Source organism: Mastomys coucha, unplaced genomic scaffold (genome assembly GCF_008632895.1).
Source record: "Mastomys coucha isolate ucsf_1 unplaced genomic scaffold, UCSF_Mcou_1 pScaffold16, whole genome shotgun sequence".
NCBI classification, from domain to species: Eukaryota; Metazoa; Chordata; class Mammalia; order Rodentia; family Muridae; genus Mastomys; species Mastomys coucha.
The window spans coordinates 68,189,405-68,203,464 of NW_022196898.1; positions in this window are offsets into that span (position 1 = coordinate 68,189,405).

Below are 14,060 nucleotides of genomic sequence, written 5' to 3' on the forward strand. Positions count from 1 at the left end.
TGCTCCAGTCTCAGAACCTCACCCGAGAGACAACAGGGGATCCTGCCCGGGTCTCTGGCTTAATGTCTTAAATACATTTTTTAAAGATTCTCTCTTCTTGGAAAATCTCAGTAAAGATTTAGTTTAGTTTTATCATATTAGCATAATTTTAGAAACTAGAGAAATAGATCTTGTCTACAAACATTATATCTAAACCCTAGACATATTGTGTAATAAAAGATGTGATGCACATACTACAACAATATATACTAGCATGTTTGTGTCTTCTCACAATGGTGGAGTTTACTGAATAACGATAAACTCACTAGGTATAACACTTTTAATGGAAGAAATTTTCTGGATACTTTCACTTTGCTTAATATTCCTTGTCAAGGTGAGCCCACTTTATTTCAATCATTTACTAATACTAGTTCTCAAATCAAATCACACATTGCATGTCACAAAGTAAATCTATCTATCTATCTATCTATCTATCTATCTATTTCTGTGTATACATATACATACATATATATATACATCACATACACATGAATATTATAGAATGGTTATATAAGGCTGAAAGGTCATAGAAGAGCTCAGATCTCAGAGGGTTGAGGTATAGGAAAGATGAGTGACAGGCATCTCTGGGAGAGGCAAGAAAACCAAACACTGCTGCTATGCTTGGTCAGGCCACTGTGAGTCTGACTCACAATGAAGCTTGAGAGAAAGTCATAGAGTTCAGACTTGCTGGTCAGGTGAAAAGGCAAGGCTAGGTCCAGATGAAGGAATAGACAAATGGATGGGTGGCAGGTCAAGATGAGGAAGGATTGACAGATAGCAATTTGAATAGACCATGTCAATTGCAAAGACAGAGCTCAGCTCAAGCTCCTGGGAAAGCCGTGAGATCTCTACCCATTAGTCTTAGATGTGCATACTCAGGGATCAAATGACAGCCTGTAGGGGCCACTGCTATCAAAATGCTAGGCGTTCATCTCTTTTGGGAGTTTAGGTAAAAGAATCATATACTCTCCTTGATCTCCTGTGTCCAGTAATTATTAGGTCTACTTTTCCTGATATGATTTTAATGTGTTCCTATAGTCTAGCTCACCCTCAAAATTTACATACTAGCTTTCTTTCTACTTCTCAGAATAAATGGCAGGACCATCCTCCATCCTCAAAATGGAGTCAAAATCTATCTATATCGTGGAATCTCTCTAGTCAAAGAAGTTTAAACAACCATTGCACTCTACAATGTTTAATAGGTTATGGCAGAACATAGCCTATTCTTAACAAGAGCCAACCCAATGCCTGCTATAGGGCAGAGGCATAACATACAATCTCTAATCATTCCATCATCTCATGCATATCTCCTTCATTATGCTCTTACTCCAATGGGAGATTCTGAGGAAACAGTTGTTGTTTTTAACATAATCTCAATTGCTCAATTTTACCAATGAAAACTCAGGAGCCAGATGCTGGGGTGAAAGCCTGCTGGCTCAGAGAGGCAAAGGAAGCACCCAGCTGACCTTCCTCCTTAGGCAATGTCTCAGAAGAAAGGTCTCCTTCTCCATGCAATCTCCCCAAACCCATCAAACTCAATGTCCCTTTCTTCCACTTCCTATTTGTCTCTCTATCCACCCCCAGACTCCCTCTTACTCTGCATGCTTTTTCCCCCATGTTCACTTCCTATCAACTGGTTGCTTGTTCCAACTCTTGACCTATGGTTGACCTTATTTAATCCTGTTTACAATAAACAGAAAGCTCTTAGACTAAAGGTGTGTGCTAGGGCTGAGCCACACCACAACTAGAAACAGGTATTTTGTTTTGTTTTGATTTGTTATGTTTTAGTAAATAACACAATCTTGGGGATCATAGTGTGATCAAATATCCTGCAACAAGCCGTAGTAATAAAATTGGCTAATCCATAGAAGATGTATGAAGCAGATCTCTTCACTTCTTCATGGTTGACAGCAACCAATATGGAACACCTAAAAGGCATCCCTAGCAGAAAGAGCCTGTGCTCTCTGTGTATGGTTTGAGAAACAAACTGATCCAAATACAAAAGAACATAACAGGCTGGTAAGACAGCTTGGCAAGTCAAGGTGCCTAACACTCAGCCTGGCAAACTAAAAGTCAGGTCTGGTAGAAGCAGAGAACTGATACCCGCAAATTGTCTCTTTATAAGCATGCTATGACATGAAACACCACCCACCTACCCACCCACACGCACACACAACCTGACACATACAACATAAATAAATAAATAAATAAATAAATAAATAAACAATGTTTAAAAAGTAGCTCAGAAAACTAACCAAGCAACATCCACTCAACAATGCTGCCCCATGTCTTCAGTTTATTAGCTATAGTCCAGCATTTCCAATTATGCCCAAGTATATCAAGAGCGTCTCCTTTAGAAAGCACGATCAGCGGATATTGCCGTCTTCAATTGATGTTAATATACAGACCTGGAATCATTTAAATATTTTTCTGTATACTTTTTACCTCCTTATTATAAATAAATTGCAAAATTATCTCAACAGTAAGGCATAAATAAATGCATTAGTGTTTGCTGGTGGAAAAGATAAGCTGTTAAACATCTAGAGGTGAAGTGGAGGACAGTTAACATCCCAGCCCGTTCAATTATCATACAATGCCCACTTTGTGGGGAATTAGAGCTATTGCAATCTTCCACTAGGAATGAATGAGTATTTTAGCCCTCCCAGGGTAATACAATAGTCTTTAAAATAATCTCGTTATAAGATTGTGGCTTTATCAGTTAGTCTACAGTCAGAATAAACACTGACCATGTTTTGAATTATAATGGCTGCTGGAGGGTGCTTGCATTTGGGTTTTCAATATTGTCAATTTCGTAGTTCTTACTGGTCTTGTCTAAAATGCTGTGTGGAATAAGTCTCAGGAAAGAGACTCCAGCACACTTTCAAGGCTGTCTCTCTCGGTGAATTTTAGCAGCAGATAAATTAAATTGTGAAAACTGCCCAAAAGGAAATGTTTTCTGAAGTACTTGTGGGCACGATGCTTTTCAATGTAAATGGACTCGTAGGACAACATGGTCTCTCTGACATGCAGCCGTGCTGAAACCACTTAGGGCCTGCTTAAGCAGAGCTCCAAAGTGGCAGAGGAACGGCAGAGAACATTTTGTGCTCTCTCAGCCTCACGCAACGCAGAGGAGCACTTTGTTTGTTTGCAGTGTTTAACAAAAATCTTCTTCCTGGGACATTTTGACCCAGTTCTTTGAATCTTTATCAACTGAGTTGCCGATTTCTTCTGCAGCTGCCAAGATTCAGGGGAATTTTTTTTTTCTTTCTCGTTTGACCAGCAGACAAAGGCAAAAACTAAATACATGATAGTGTTGGAGAAGACTTAACTACAAAAGAAAGCCTTGGAGGGCCTCAAATAGTGGACCATATGTGAAATCAAATGGGCCAGCCATTAGCATCAGCTGTGAACATATTGCACCAACTGGGAATGAAAAGAAAACATTCAACTACCAACTGTTATAATCTGTAAATAGTCAAACTAATTCCTGTGGGCTCCACAAATACATGCAAAGGGTGCTCCTCGGGACCCCATTGTCCTGATCCCAGGTAAAGTGGCTTATTTGTTTCTTGAAAAAAAAAAAAACAAGTGGTACAGTAAGGCTGAATAAAAACCAAAGATCTACAGGGTTTTAAAAGCCCAGGGATTCAAGAAACTCCATCCAAAGACTACAAACTGACGCTAATGAAAGGGTAGTGAATTTCGATGCAACTTTTTAACACAAATATCCCACGCCTGAAATTCCCTACTGTCAAAAACTGGCAACAAACCCTGGGAAATTTATAGAACACACCAAAGCTCCTGAGAATGTAGCTTGCAGCTGGCAAAGGTTCACCTACCTTCCAGTTGCCTCTCCTTCAATAATGTATGTAAGGAACAGATGGGTAGAGCTCCTAGGTAGACCACTCTCTCTACTATCAGTAGTAATGAAAAACTGGACTTTGAATATTTAATGGCAGAAAAGAAATGAAGTCTCAAGAAGAGAATTAGACGCTATACATGCAATATATAGTGTTGCTTTAATGAAGGTATTAAAACATGTAGTATTAAAAAGAAAATTTCATAAACCTAATTAACTATTTGAAATGCACATGTATAAATGCACATATCTGTGCACACACACAAATACAATATATTTATATACATACATATATATGTATATGTATATATGTATACATATATATACATATATATATTAAAATTGCTTGCATACAGGTCAGCCCAAATTACCCCAAAGTCTCCAAAATATCCTTTGTACAGGCTAAATATCAGTTATTTACTCAGCTCTGAGTATTAGTCAGCTCTTGTATGTGATATAGTGTATGTGTGCATGTAATACGTATAAAATGTGTATGGTGTGAAGTGTGTGTATGCGATATGTGTGATTTGTACATTCACATGTTGCTCAGTGGCATTTCTGGGGGATCGCCAAGGCAGCCCAACTGAGGATAACAATTAAAATGGAGTTCTGAGATGAATATTCTAAAGCAAAACTTTAAACTGAGTCTGCAATGCTAACTCCTTCCTAAAATGGAAGCGTCAACACTCTACAGAGAAAAATAATAGAATATCAGGTCTTCACAGAAAAAAATTACAAGGTTCAGGAAGCTCTCCAAAGCTACCCAGCTTATGAACAACTAAGAAAATGTGCCTCATTTTTCAGACAAAGAACAATTAACCAAATGTAACCCCAAGATGATTCAGATGCTGGAATTAACAAGTAAGGATTATGACAGAGATAGTGGAACTGTGTTCATTTAAGTAAATAAAAAGATGGTTGCGATGATTTGACAACAGGCTTGAGCAGTCAAAATACAAAAATGATGAGGGTGACCAAACAGAACTTCTAGAACTACACACTATTAAATATGAAAAAATTTAAACCCAGTGACTGAGCTCAACAGAAGCATGATACCATCAGAGAAACTGCAGGAAATCTCAAGGGTATAACGATCAAGTATCCAATGTGAAAAGCCGAGGAAAGGCTGAGCAGACCCTTCACGCCCTATGGGGTGGCTTCAGAACAGAGGAAAGGCTGAGCAGAACCTTCATGCCCTATGGGGTGGCTTCAGAACAGAGGAAAGGCTGAGCAGACCCTTCATGCCCTATGGGGTGGCTTCAGAACTTCTAATTTATGTGTAATTGAAGTACCAAAAGAAGAGAGACAGATGGGGTGGAAACATATTGCTGAAAGACATAAATTTACAGATCTGAGAAGCTCAGCAAACATCGGAGAGGATAAATATGTATAAATCCACAGTTAGGCACAACACATTTATGCTACTGGAAATCAAAGAGAAAATTCTTAAAAGCAGTAAAAGTAAAATAGTATTTTGCACAGAATGAGCAATGATTTAAATTTCCACTCCCTCCTTATCCTGAACTGTGGAAGACAGGATGGCCTTGTAACATGCTCAGAGTGCTGAAATAAAAAAACGTCAACTTAATCCTATACTCAAGAATAGTCTTCAATAATAATGTGTCCTAAGAAATTTCATATTTTAAAAACTGTAAGAATCTGATTCCAACATGCATGAATGAAAAGAAATGCTAAAGGAATTTGTTTAGATTGAAAGGAAATGATACCAGATTAAAAAAATCAACTCCAAGAGGAAAAAATACAGCAATTGAAAGCTTAAATGTCTCCAAGTACACTGTTTTCCTCCAGTTATGTAAAATGTATGTGATTGATTACAACACACATTCCGGTGAGTTGAATTGTGGCTTATAATTTATCTAAATATACTATAAATAATAAACACAGCATAAAGAACTGGGATGATAAATAAATCTGCATAATAAAAATTACTATAATTGTAATGACACTATATCTAAATTGAGAGTGCGAAAAATGAATATATATTAAAGTCAGATTTTAAGGAAAGTCAAATATTCCAAAGAAAGGAAGAATGCATGAATATAATGAACCAACACATAAAGAAATAATATATATATGTATATGTATACATATATGTGTGTGTATTTATATATATGTACAATCATCTAAATAATTAGAAACAATATTAATAGAATAAAAATTAAATATGAAGTGGCAATATTTGAAAATGAATGAAAATATAAAGCCTAACTATGTACTGGCTAAAGGAGATGTACTTAAACTGTAAAGATTGAGGTCAGTAGAAATACAATAGTTAGAAAAGGCTAGAAAACTCACAGAATTCATAAAATAACTAGAGTAGCTGGATACTAATATGAGATAAAAGAGACAAAGATAAAGAATATGAAAATGTATATAATAATTTCAAAACAATTAATGGGCTAGTTCAGCAGGAAGACTGACTTAAAAATCACAATATACTGATGAAAAGCAGAAGAATTTTAAAAGGAAAACAGGCAAGCAATGTCAATATCATAATTAAGGATTGCAACACCATTCTCTTGGCAATTCAAACAGTTAAACAACTTTTTAGTAAACATATAAACAATCTAGAAATAATCATCAATATGAAATTAATATTTATAGACTATTATAAACTGTAACTAGAGAAAGCAAAAATTTTAATTGTGTGTATGGGTGTGTATGTGTGAGTGTGTATGTGTATGGTGTGTGTGTGTGTGTGTGTGTGTGTGTGTGTGTGTTTGAGAGAAAGAGAGAGAAATCATTGTGCCTAGTAAAAGAAATGTGTAGATTCAATCAACCATCCTTAGGCATGAGTTATAATGCTGTTGTTGATAACTTCAATATAAAGTAATTAGTAATATATAAGAAAATTAGTTACATATTCATTGACTTTAGAAAGTATTATAAACTGAGGCTCACAGAAACCAAACTCTTTTCCTGAGTAGCAGTGATCCAGTATCCACAAGTTCATATTGCACTAGGAACCAACTGTATATGAATGGGCAGTCAATACACTGAAGTATACCCAACAATATAATGGAAACACAAAGTAAACCTATAATGAGAAACCACTACAGACCCATCCAACAGGGTTAGCATTAAACTGGAATAAATAGAGCTCATATATTGGTAGAAACTGAGAAAGGTATAAAATAGTCATAAAGTACAACATGCAACTATGCAATTACTCATCAATTCCACTTCTATTTATACAAGACATAGACTATTTTCATAGCAACTCTATTCACAATAGAGCAATCTAGAAATAGCACACATGTCCATTCTCAGCCAAAAGGATAAAGAAACTAATATATTTATAGAATGGAACAGAATACATCTTGGATATTTGGCAATTTAAAAGGAAAAATGGCTGTGCACACAACTAATAACATGAATTTACATATTGCTACATGGCCAGTAAAATGAACTGCACAAAAATGACAAACCATGTGGCCTTCTTTCAATGAAACTCTGTCGTGGGAAAATGTATCTGAAATGTCTCTGAACATAGGAATAACTTTGAGAGTACAGATTATCTGGAACATTCTAGGATCATGGTCAAACTATAGAGAGGGTGTTAGCATATAAGGACATTAATACAGTTACCAGAGCTCTGAACTTTATTGAAAATACAATATTGGATACTTTATTTCATGTAGATTATACACAGAGAAATTGTTTTAATTCCATACAATTTTTAATTAATTAATTTATTTACATCCTAAATGCTGCCACATCTCCTGGTCCTCCCATCACAGAGTCCTTCACGCATCCCCCCACTTATCCTCTGAGGAAGTGGGGCCCGCTGGGTATCCTCCCATCCTGGTGCATCAAATCTCTGCAGGATTAGGCACATTTTCTCCCAGTAAGGCCAGTCAAGGTAGCCATGGAGACTGAGCTTCATATCTGCTACTTTTGTGCCAAGGACTTCAGTCCAGTCAATGTATGCTCTTTGGACATCTGATTAATAATATGCAAATTGAAACATTTAGTAGGACTGTTATGTGACATTAATGGGGAAATGTGTCCAAAATACATTTGACTTATAGATGACTAGGTGGATATTTAAATGAGCAGGTATGTGATGCACAAGTCCCAATGTCATTCATCACACAGAGGTAGAGATAGAAACTTATAAGACAATCGCTGTGATGTTTTTCAAATTTTCAAATGCTTGACTCCTTTTGTAATAAAGTACTGAAAGTTTAATAAAAAGAATGACAACAAACCCAAGCTCATGGTTATAAGTGAATATCTCTAAAGCAAAGACCATGTGAATCTATGGACATTAACTCTGTACCACTTGGATTTTATTATTATTATTATCAAAACTTCATAGAACACTCTTTAGAAAAGCTTGTGGACAACTGAAGGAAAACTCGTGTTCCCACTCTGACTCCCTTCCTTGCAAGTTTAAGAAAAAGACACAGGGAGAAGTTCACACTATATACTCCAGGCTGGCCTGCAACTCACCATGTACCTTTGAACTTTCAACTCTTGATTAGACCTCCTAGGTTCTAGATGTACAGACACCACCACACTCGGCTTATAAAGAGCTATCAAATCTAGAACTTCATGTGTGGTAAGCAAGTATGCTACCAACTAAACTACCTCCCAGTCCTCCAGAAAAGACCTGTAATAATCAAACATCACAGTGGAGTTCAAGGTTTGCAGATGAGTGGTTCTCTTATAGGAGGAGGAAGTGATCTGGCACTTGTGACTGTGATGGTCAGTTTCAGTTTGAAAGCAACCCTCCTAAATAATCCATTTCAGAAATGTATAGCAAAGCATTCAGCCAAAAAAACATGAGCCATTCAGATGGCTTCCAGAAGGACTTCAGATGGAACAGTTAACCCTGCTCTTGCTCCACAGAAGTCCTCGATTGAAATGCCCAATCTGTAGGCTTATATTTTTCTCTAAACCTACTTTATTTAGGGTTCTTAAATACTTCAACCTCCCTTCTAGTCTACTGCCTTAAAGGTAGGAAAGACAGAAGGTTAATAATACAAGGGGGTTGTGGACCTATTTAGAAGTAGTTCTTTGGGGTAATTTTACAGCTCATTGTCAGAATACTAACAGTCCAGACCAATGCCAAACACAAAACACAAATCAGTAGCAGAAGTCTAGTCCAATAGCAAGCACAAAACATGACTCAGTAGCAGCAGATTGATCCAGCAGAAACCACAAGGCTCCACCAAATCAGCATGAGTCAGCTGAAGCAGCAAGTATCAACTGGGATACAAGAAGTTCCTTGATAGACTTCTCTCTCTGAAGTGAAGACCAGCAATGACCAGCAAAGCCCAGAGAAGAAGCAAGAACAGCCAAGAATTGCAAACCAGGGAAGACCAATGCAGCACTGTGTGGCATTTCAATGAAAGAGCCTCTCATTCTTTATAGGGTTCCATTTATACTCTTTCCAAATATCTTGTGCCTTCTCAAGCATCCACTCCAGCAAAATATCACATGCCTTCTCATGTGTTTGCTTCAGCAAAACATCCTCACATGTGTCTGTTTCAGCAAAACATCCTCTTACAAGACAGCTTCCAGAAGAACATCATGTGACATAACTGAGTTTCCAAAGAAACCAGAAATTTCCACTTCACCAGTCTGTTTACATCAAACCTCCTCTTTCTTTTAAGAAGGACAATCTTTCTTGCTCCTGTATTAGTACATACTGGTAATATGGCCATGGCTCAGTGCGTGCAATCAGTTGTCCAATCTGTAGACAGATGGTAACCCTACTCCTAACAGGATTTAGTGATGACAGCCTCAGGATGCAGTAAGATTATCTCAAGATGGTAATGATTTTTACCAGGGCAACCAAGTGATTGGTTGGAGGGCAACCAAGCTCTATTATGGACTCTTGGATCTTCTGACCTTACTGAGACATGTCTTTAAGGAAGTGTTTAGAGTTGGAAGTTTCTTCTGGATGTTCCAAGTTATGATAATTAACATTTTACTTAGTAAGACTTTTCTATGTGTGCTTGGAGCCTTGTTTGTCATTCTAGCATTCGAGATGACTTTTTCACTGTGTGTTGTTTAACTATATCTCTCCCTATGTATAGAAAGTGGCAGCCCAAATGCTAACCTGATAGAGAAAAACCCAGAACATCTGAGTTTGTGTATAAAAATCAAACAAAAGGAAGCATGACCATGCAAATCATCCAAATGTTGTCTTAAGGACATAAAACTTTTGTTTATGCTTAACTAATGCTTAACAATATAAAACTGGAATTTCTACACTGTAGGCTCATTGTTTGTCTATTTGATTGATTTATTTGGTTTTTCAAGACAAGACTTCTCTATGTAGCTTTGGGTGTCCTAGAAACTGCTCTGTATACCAAGCCAGCTTTGAACTCAGAGATCCACCTGTCTCTGCCTCCCAAGGGCTGGAATTAAAGGCATGTGCCACCACTGCCCAGCATACTGCAGATGTGATTAACATCAGATTGTGATTGTGTAAATCATCATTGATGGTGATTTACAGTTTTGTCTCAATTCCCTGGTATCTGGAAAATATATGAAATTGATTGAAAAGAAATATTTGATTTTTTTACTCAAATTATTTGGCTGTTAGATGAATACTACAATCTTATTTAAATGTGTGGTTCTTGCTCATCATCCTGAATTACTAGCCACACAGTAATATTGGACCTTAAAACTCATCTAAGCATGCTTGCTAATTGATAGCTTCTATTTGATTCCTGTGTGCTATTATAAAGTGTGACCTATATGGTTTCTAGAAACTGGGCTGTAGTCAACTTCTGATTGTTACCTTCAAACAAATCCACTCTCAAAAACTAAAATTGTTTTGCTACAGAAAGCTATTTTTGAAAGCTTTTAAGTTTCGGAGACAATTTCTAAAAAAATCTCCCCAAATTCTGTTGAACATTGCTCAAATGGTTGTCTAGTGCCATGGCATAACCACTCTAAGAAGGAAGGGAAGACACCACATTTAGACACTACTCCAGGCATTAAAGCCCTCAACTGAATAGGAGTACAAAACGCTCCGAAGGCAAATTACAATACCACAGTATGAGTAAACACTATCTGCATGTGTAAACTCTACTGGTTATTTAAAACCCAGTGCTGTAATCTGTAGTCAATATGATAAATACATGTTAATGTTTAACCTTTAATATATTTAATGATCTTTATATTTTAGTCTTAATTCATCATTATTTTTCAAGCGTTCTACCTGCCAACTACCATTTGGGGAATATAGATTAGATTTGTCTTCCCCTTTCTTTTTTTTTTCTTCAAGGTAATAAATATTCATCTTCACCTTCCCCATTATCATCACTGTGATTACTCAAATCCAGGTCTCATGTGATATATTTCCTAGTTACATCTGCTTTATGTCTCATAATTAATTTTTGAATATGACTAGATAATTATTTAATTATTCTTTTGACAATATGATTACAAGGCCTTAAAATATATAACAGTGTATACACATACTACTCTATAATGAATCAATAACACAAAAGCCAAATATTCAAACATCTGAAAATATACATACAGTTTGCTAACAATGCATGTGTTAATGAGGAGCTTTATCAAAAGGAAATTACAAAAGAAAATAATGCAGCGAGTAAAGAGGGTGGCAGTCGGTACTCCACCTACAATGTGGAGCAGGGAAGTGAGCAGAAGATGTGTTAGGCTATGTCTTACTAAAGTCAGCCAGGAAGCTGACTCAGCCACAGATTTCAAGCACGAGGACATGTTTCTTTTTGGCCAACCAAGTCAAATCAAGGAGGTCTTGGTTCACTGAGAAACTCTGTCTCAAAAAATAGACACTGATCAAGGAAAACACCTGGAGTAGACTTCTGCCACACACATGCACACACACACATGCACACACGCACACACATGCACACACACACACATGCACACACACACACAAACATGTGCACACACACATGCACGCACACGCACACACATTCGCACACACACGCACATGCACATGCACACACATGCACACACGCACACACACACACGCACACACACATACACACACGCACACACATAGAGCAGAAAGTAAAGGAAGCAAAAGGGAGCAAATCTGATAACTATTAGCAGTGGTTGATTCTGGATGCTGAGGTTTGGGTTATTGTTATTTTGTTATAGAAAATATTTAATCTCAAATTACATTTTCTACCCCAGCATTCAGTTTCCAGATAAAAGGACATACAACATTTATGTTTATAATAATCCTTAATCAGCACTAGAGTTGGGCAGTTATCTACCCTCTAAACTATTAGAATGGAATTCCCCATCAATAACCCCAAATTATAATTTGCTGTATTCCATCTGGGCAGTACTTAACTCCAATTGGCCAGCTATTGTGGCCATGTTTTCATAACTCACCTAACCTATGGAGTTTCTCCCATCTCCACCTTCTCCTTTCCTTTCTCATGATCTCTCAAGACAGCAAGCCCAGGAACTGGAAAAAGTCTGCCTTTCTCTCTTCTGCCCCCCCATTGGCTGTAAGCATCTTTATTCACCAATCAGGATAACTTGGCAGTCAAGGTTACAAGCAGATTCTCTCATCCCTGGGGGCAACCAGGCCTTGGGAACCAGTATTTAGTATTACAATACACAGCAAAAGACCAAACCTCTACATTATTGCCTTCTTGGAGATGCTATCCTATTTCTTTAAAGTTTCAAGGACATTGGAGACAAAAAGAGAAAGGAGTGACAGAGGGAGGGAAAAAGGGAGGAAGGGAGGGAGGAAGGGAGAGAAGGAATAAAAGAAGACCAAGAGAAGAAAAGTAGGAAGGAAAATAGGAAGAATGGTCAGAAGAAGGGAGAAGAGGAGGTGTTAAGGGAGGAATTCTCTTGATAATTTCTTGAATAATATATTTTAAAAACTAAGAATATTGAGAAAAGGTAGAAATTTGGTGTGATGTTAACAACTTAGATGAGGACTGATAACAATTCAGTAGTGGTGAGCTTGCCTAGTATGCTCTGGTTTAATCCTCAGCTACAGTAACAATGAAGATAAGAGTAGATTAAGAGGGAACAAGAAAGAAAGAAGAAAGAAAGAAAGAAAGAAAGAAAGAAAGAAAGAAAGAAAGAAAGAAAGGAAGGAAGGAAGAAAGGAAGGAAGGGGAGGAGTGAGAGAAAAATGAAGAAAGGGGAGGAAAGAAAACAGAGGAGAAGGATGGAAGGGCAGAAGGAGGGAGGGAGAGGGAAATAGAAGGAAGAAGAGAAGGAGGGAGGGAGGGAGGGAGGGAGGGAGGGAGGGAAAGAAAGATGAAAGCTCTACAAAGGTGTTCACATAGTGGAGATAAAGATGCAGAGGATTGTCTAACTTTCCTGACTCAGTGGGATACACAAAACACTTATGAGATACAATCGTTAGACTAAGGAATTGTAGACCACTCTAACCATTTGAAGGACATAATCTCTTCCCTGAAAGAAATTCAGAGTAAAGTCTACATTCAAACTTGAAAGTAAGGTTCAAAGTTGAAAGGTCTCCTGAGGACTGTCCTGAGATCCATGCTAAATGCTACCAATTTAGGTTAAGATGAAAATAACCAAGGTTGGACCTATCAAGGAAGCTCTATAGTACTGAACAGACAGAAGCAAAGAAGCTAATGCTCCTAGGTTCTTTTCCTCCATTTTTATCCACATTCCCCTGTAAAATAAATCAACTGCCTCGCCTTGCTTTCAGCACTGAGCTTGTATAAGGTCCTTCTTGCCCCGCCAAGTACTCTGTCACATCCAGTGCTCTTGTCTCCCTTTGCCTAGAAAGTCAGACCTCTTGCCCATCTACTTCTGTTTGGTTTTGAGAGTTTCCCCTGCCTATTGCTTTCTGTTATTGCTTTCTCCAGTGCAGCATTCTGTGCTTCTGTGTGCCTAGTCAAGGCATGCCCTTAATCTACCTGTTCCAAGAAGCAGCTCTTAATAAGCCCTAACCTTCAGTGATCACACACTTACATCTTCCTAAATTGATGGCCAGGTCTGTCTCCACTCTTTCATTTTCCATATTAGTACCTAGTAAAGAGTATTTCTCAGTGCACATCAGACACTTACCAGGTCTATTTAAAAACATTTAAATAGACACTTAACCCAAGTGGGCCTAAATATATTTTCAAATATATTTAGCAAACAGAGGTGTCACGGAGACTACAAAGCACCTCGATGGAATCAT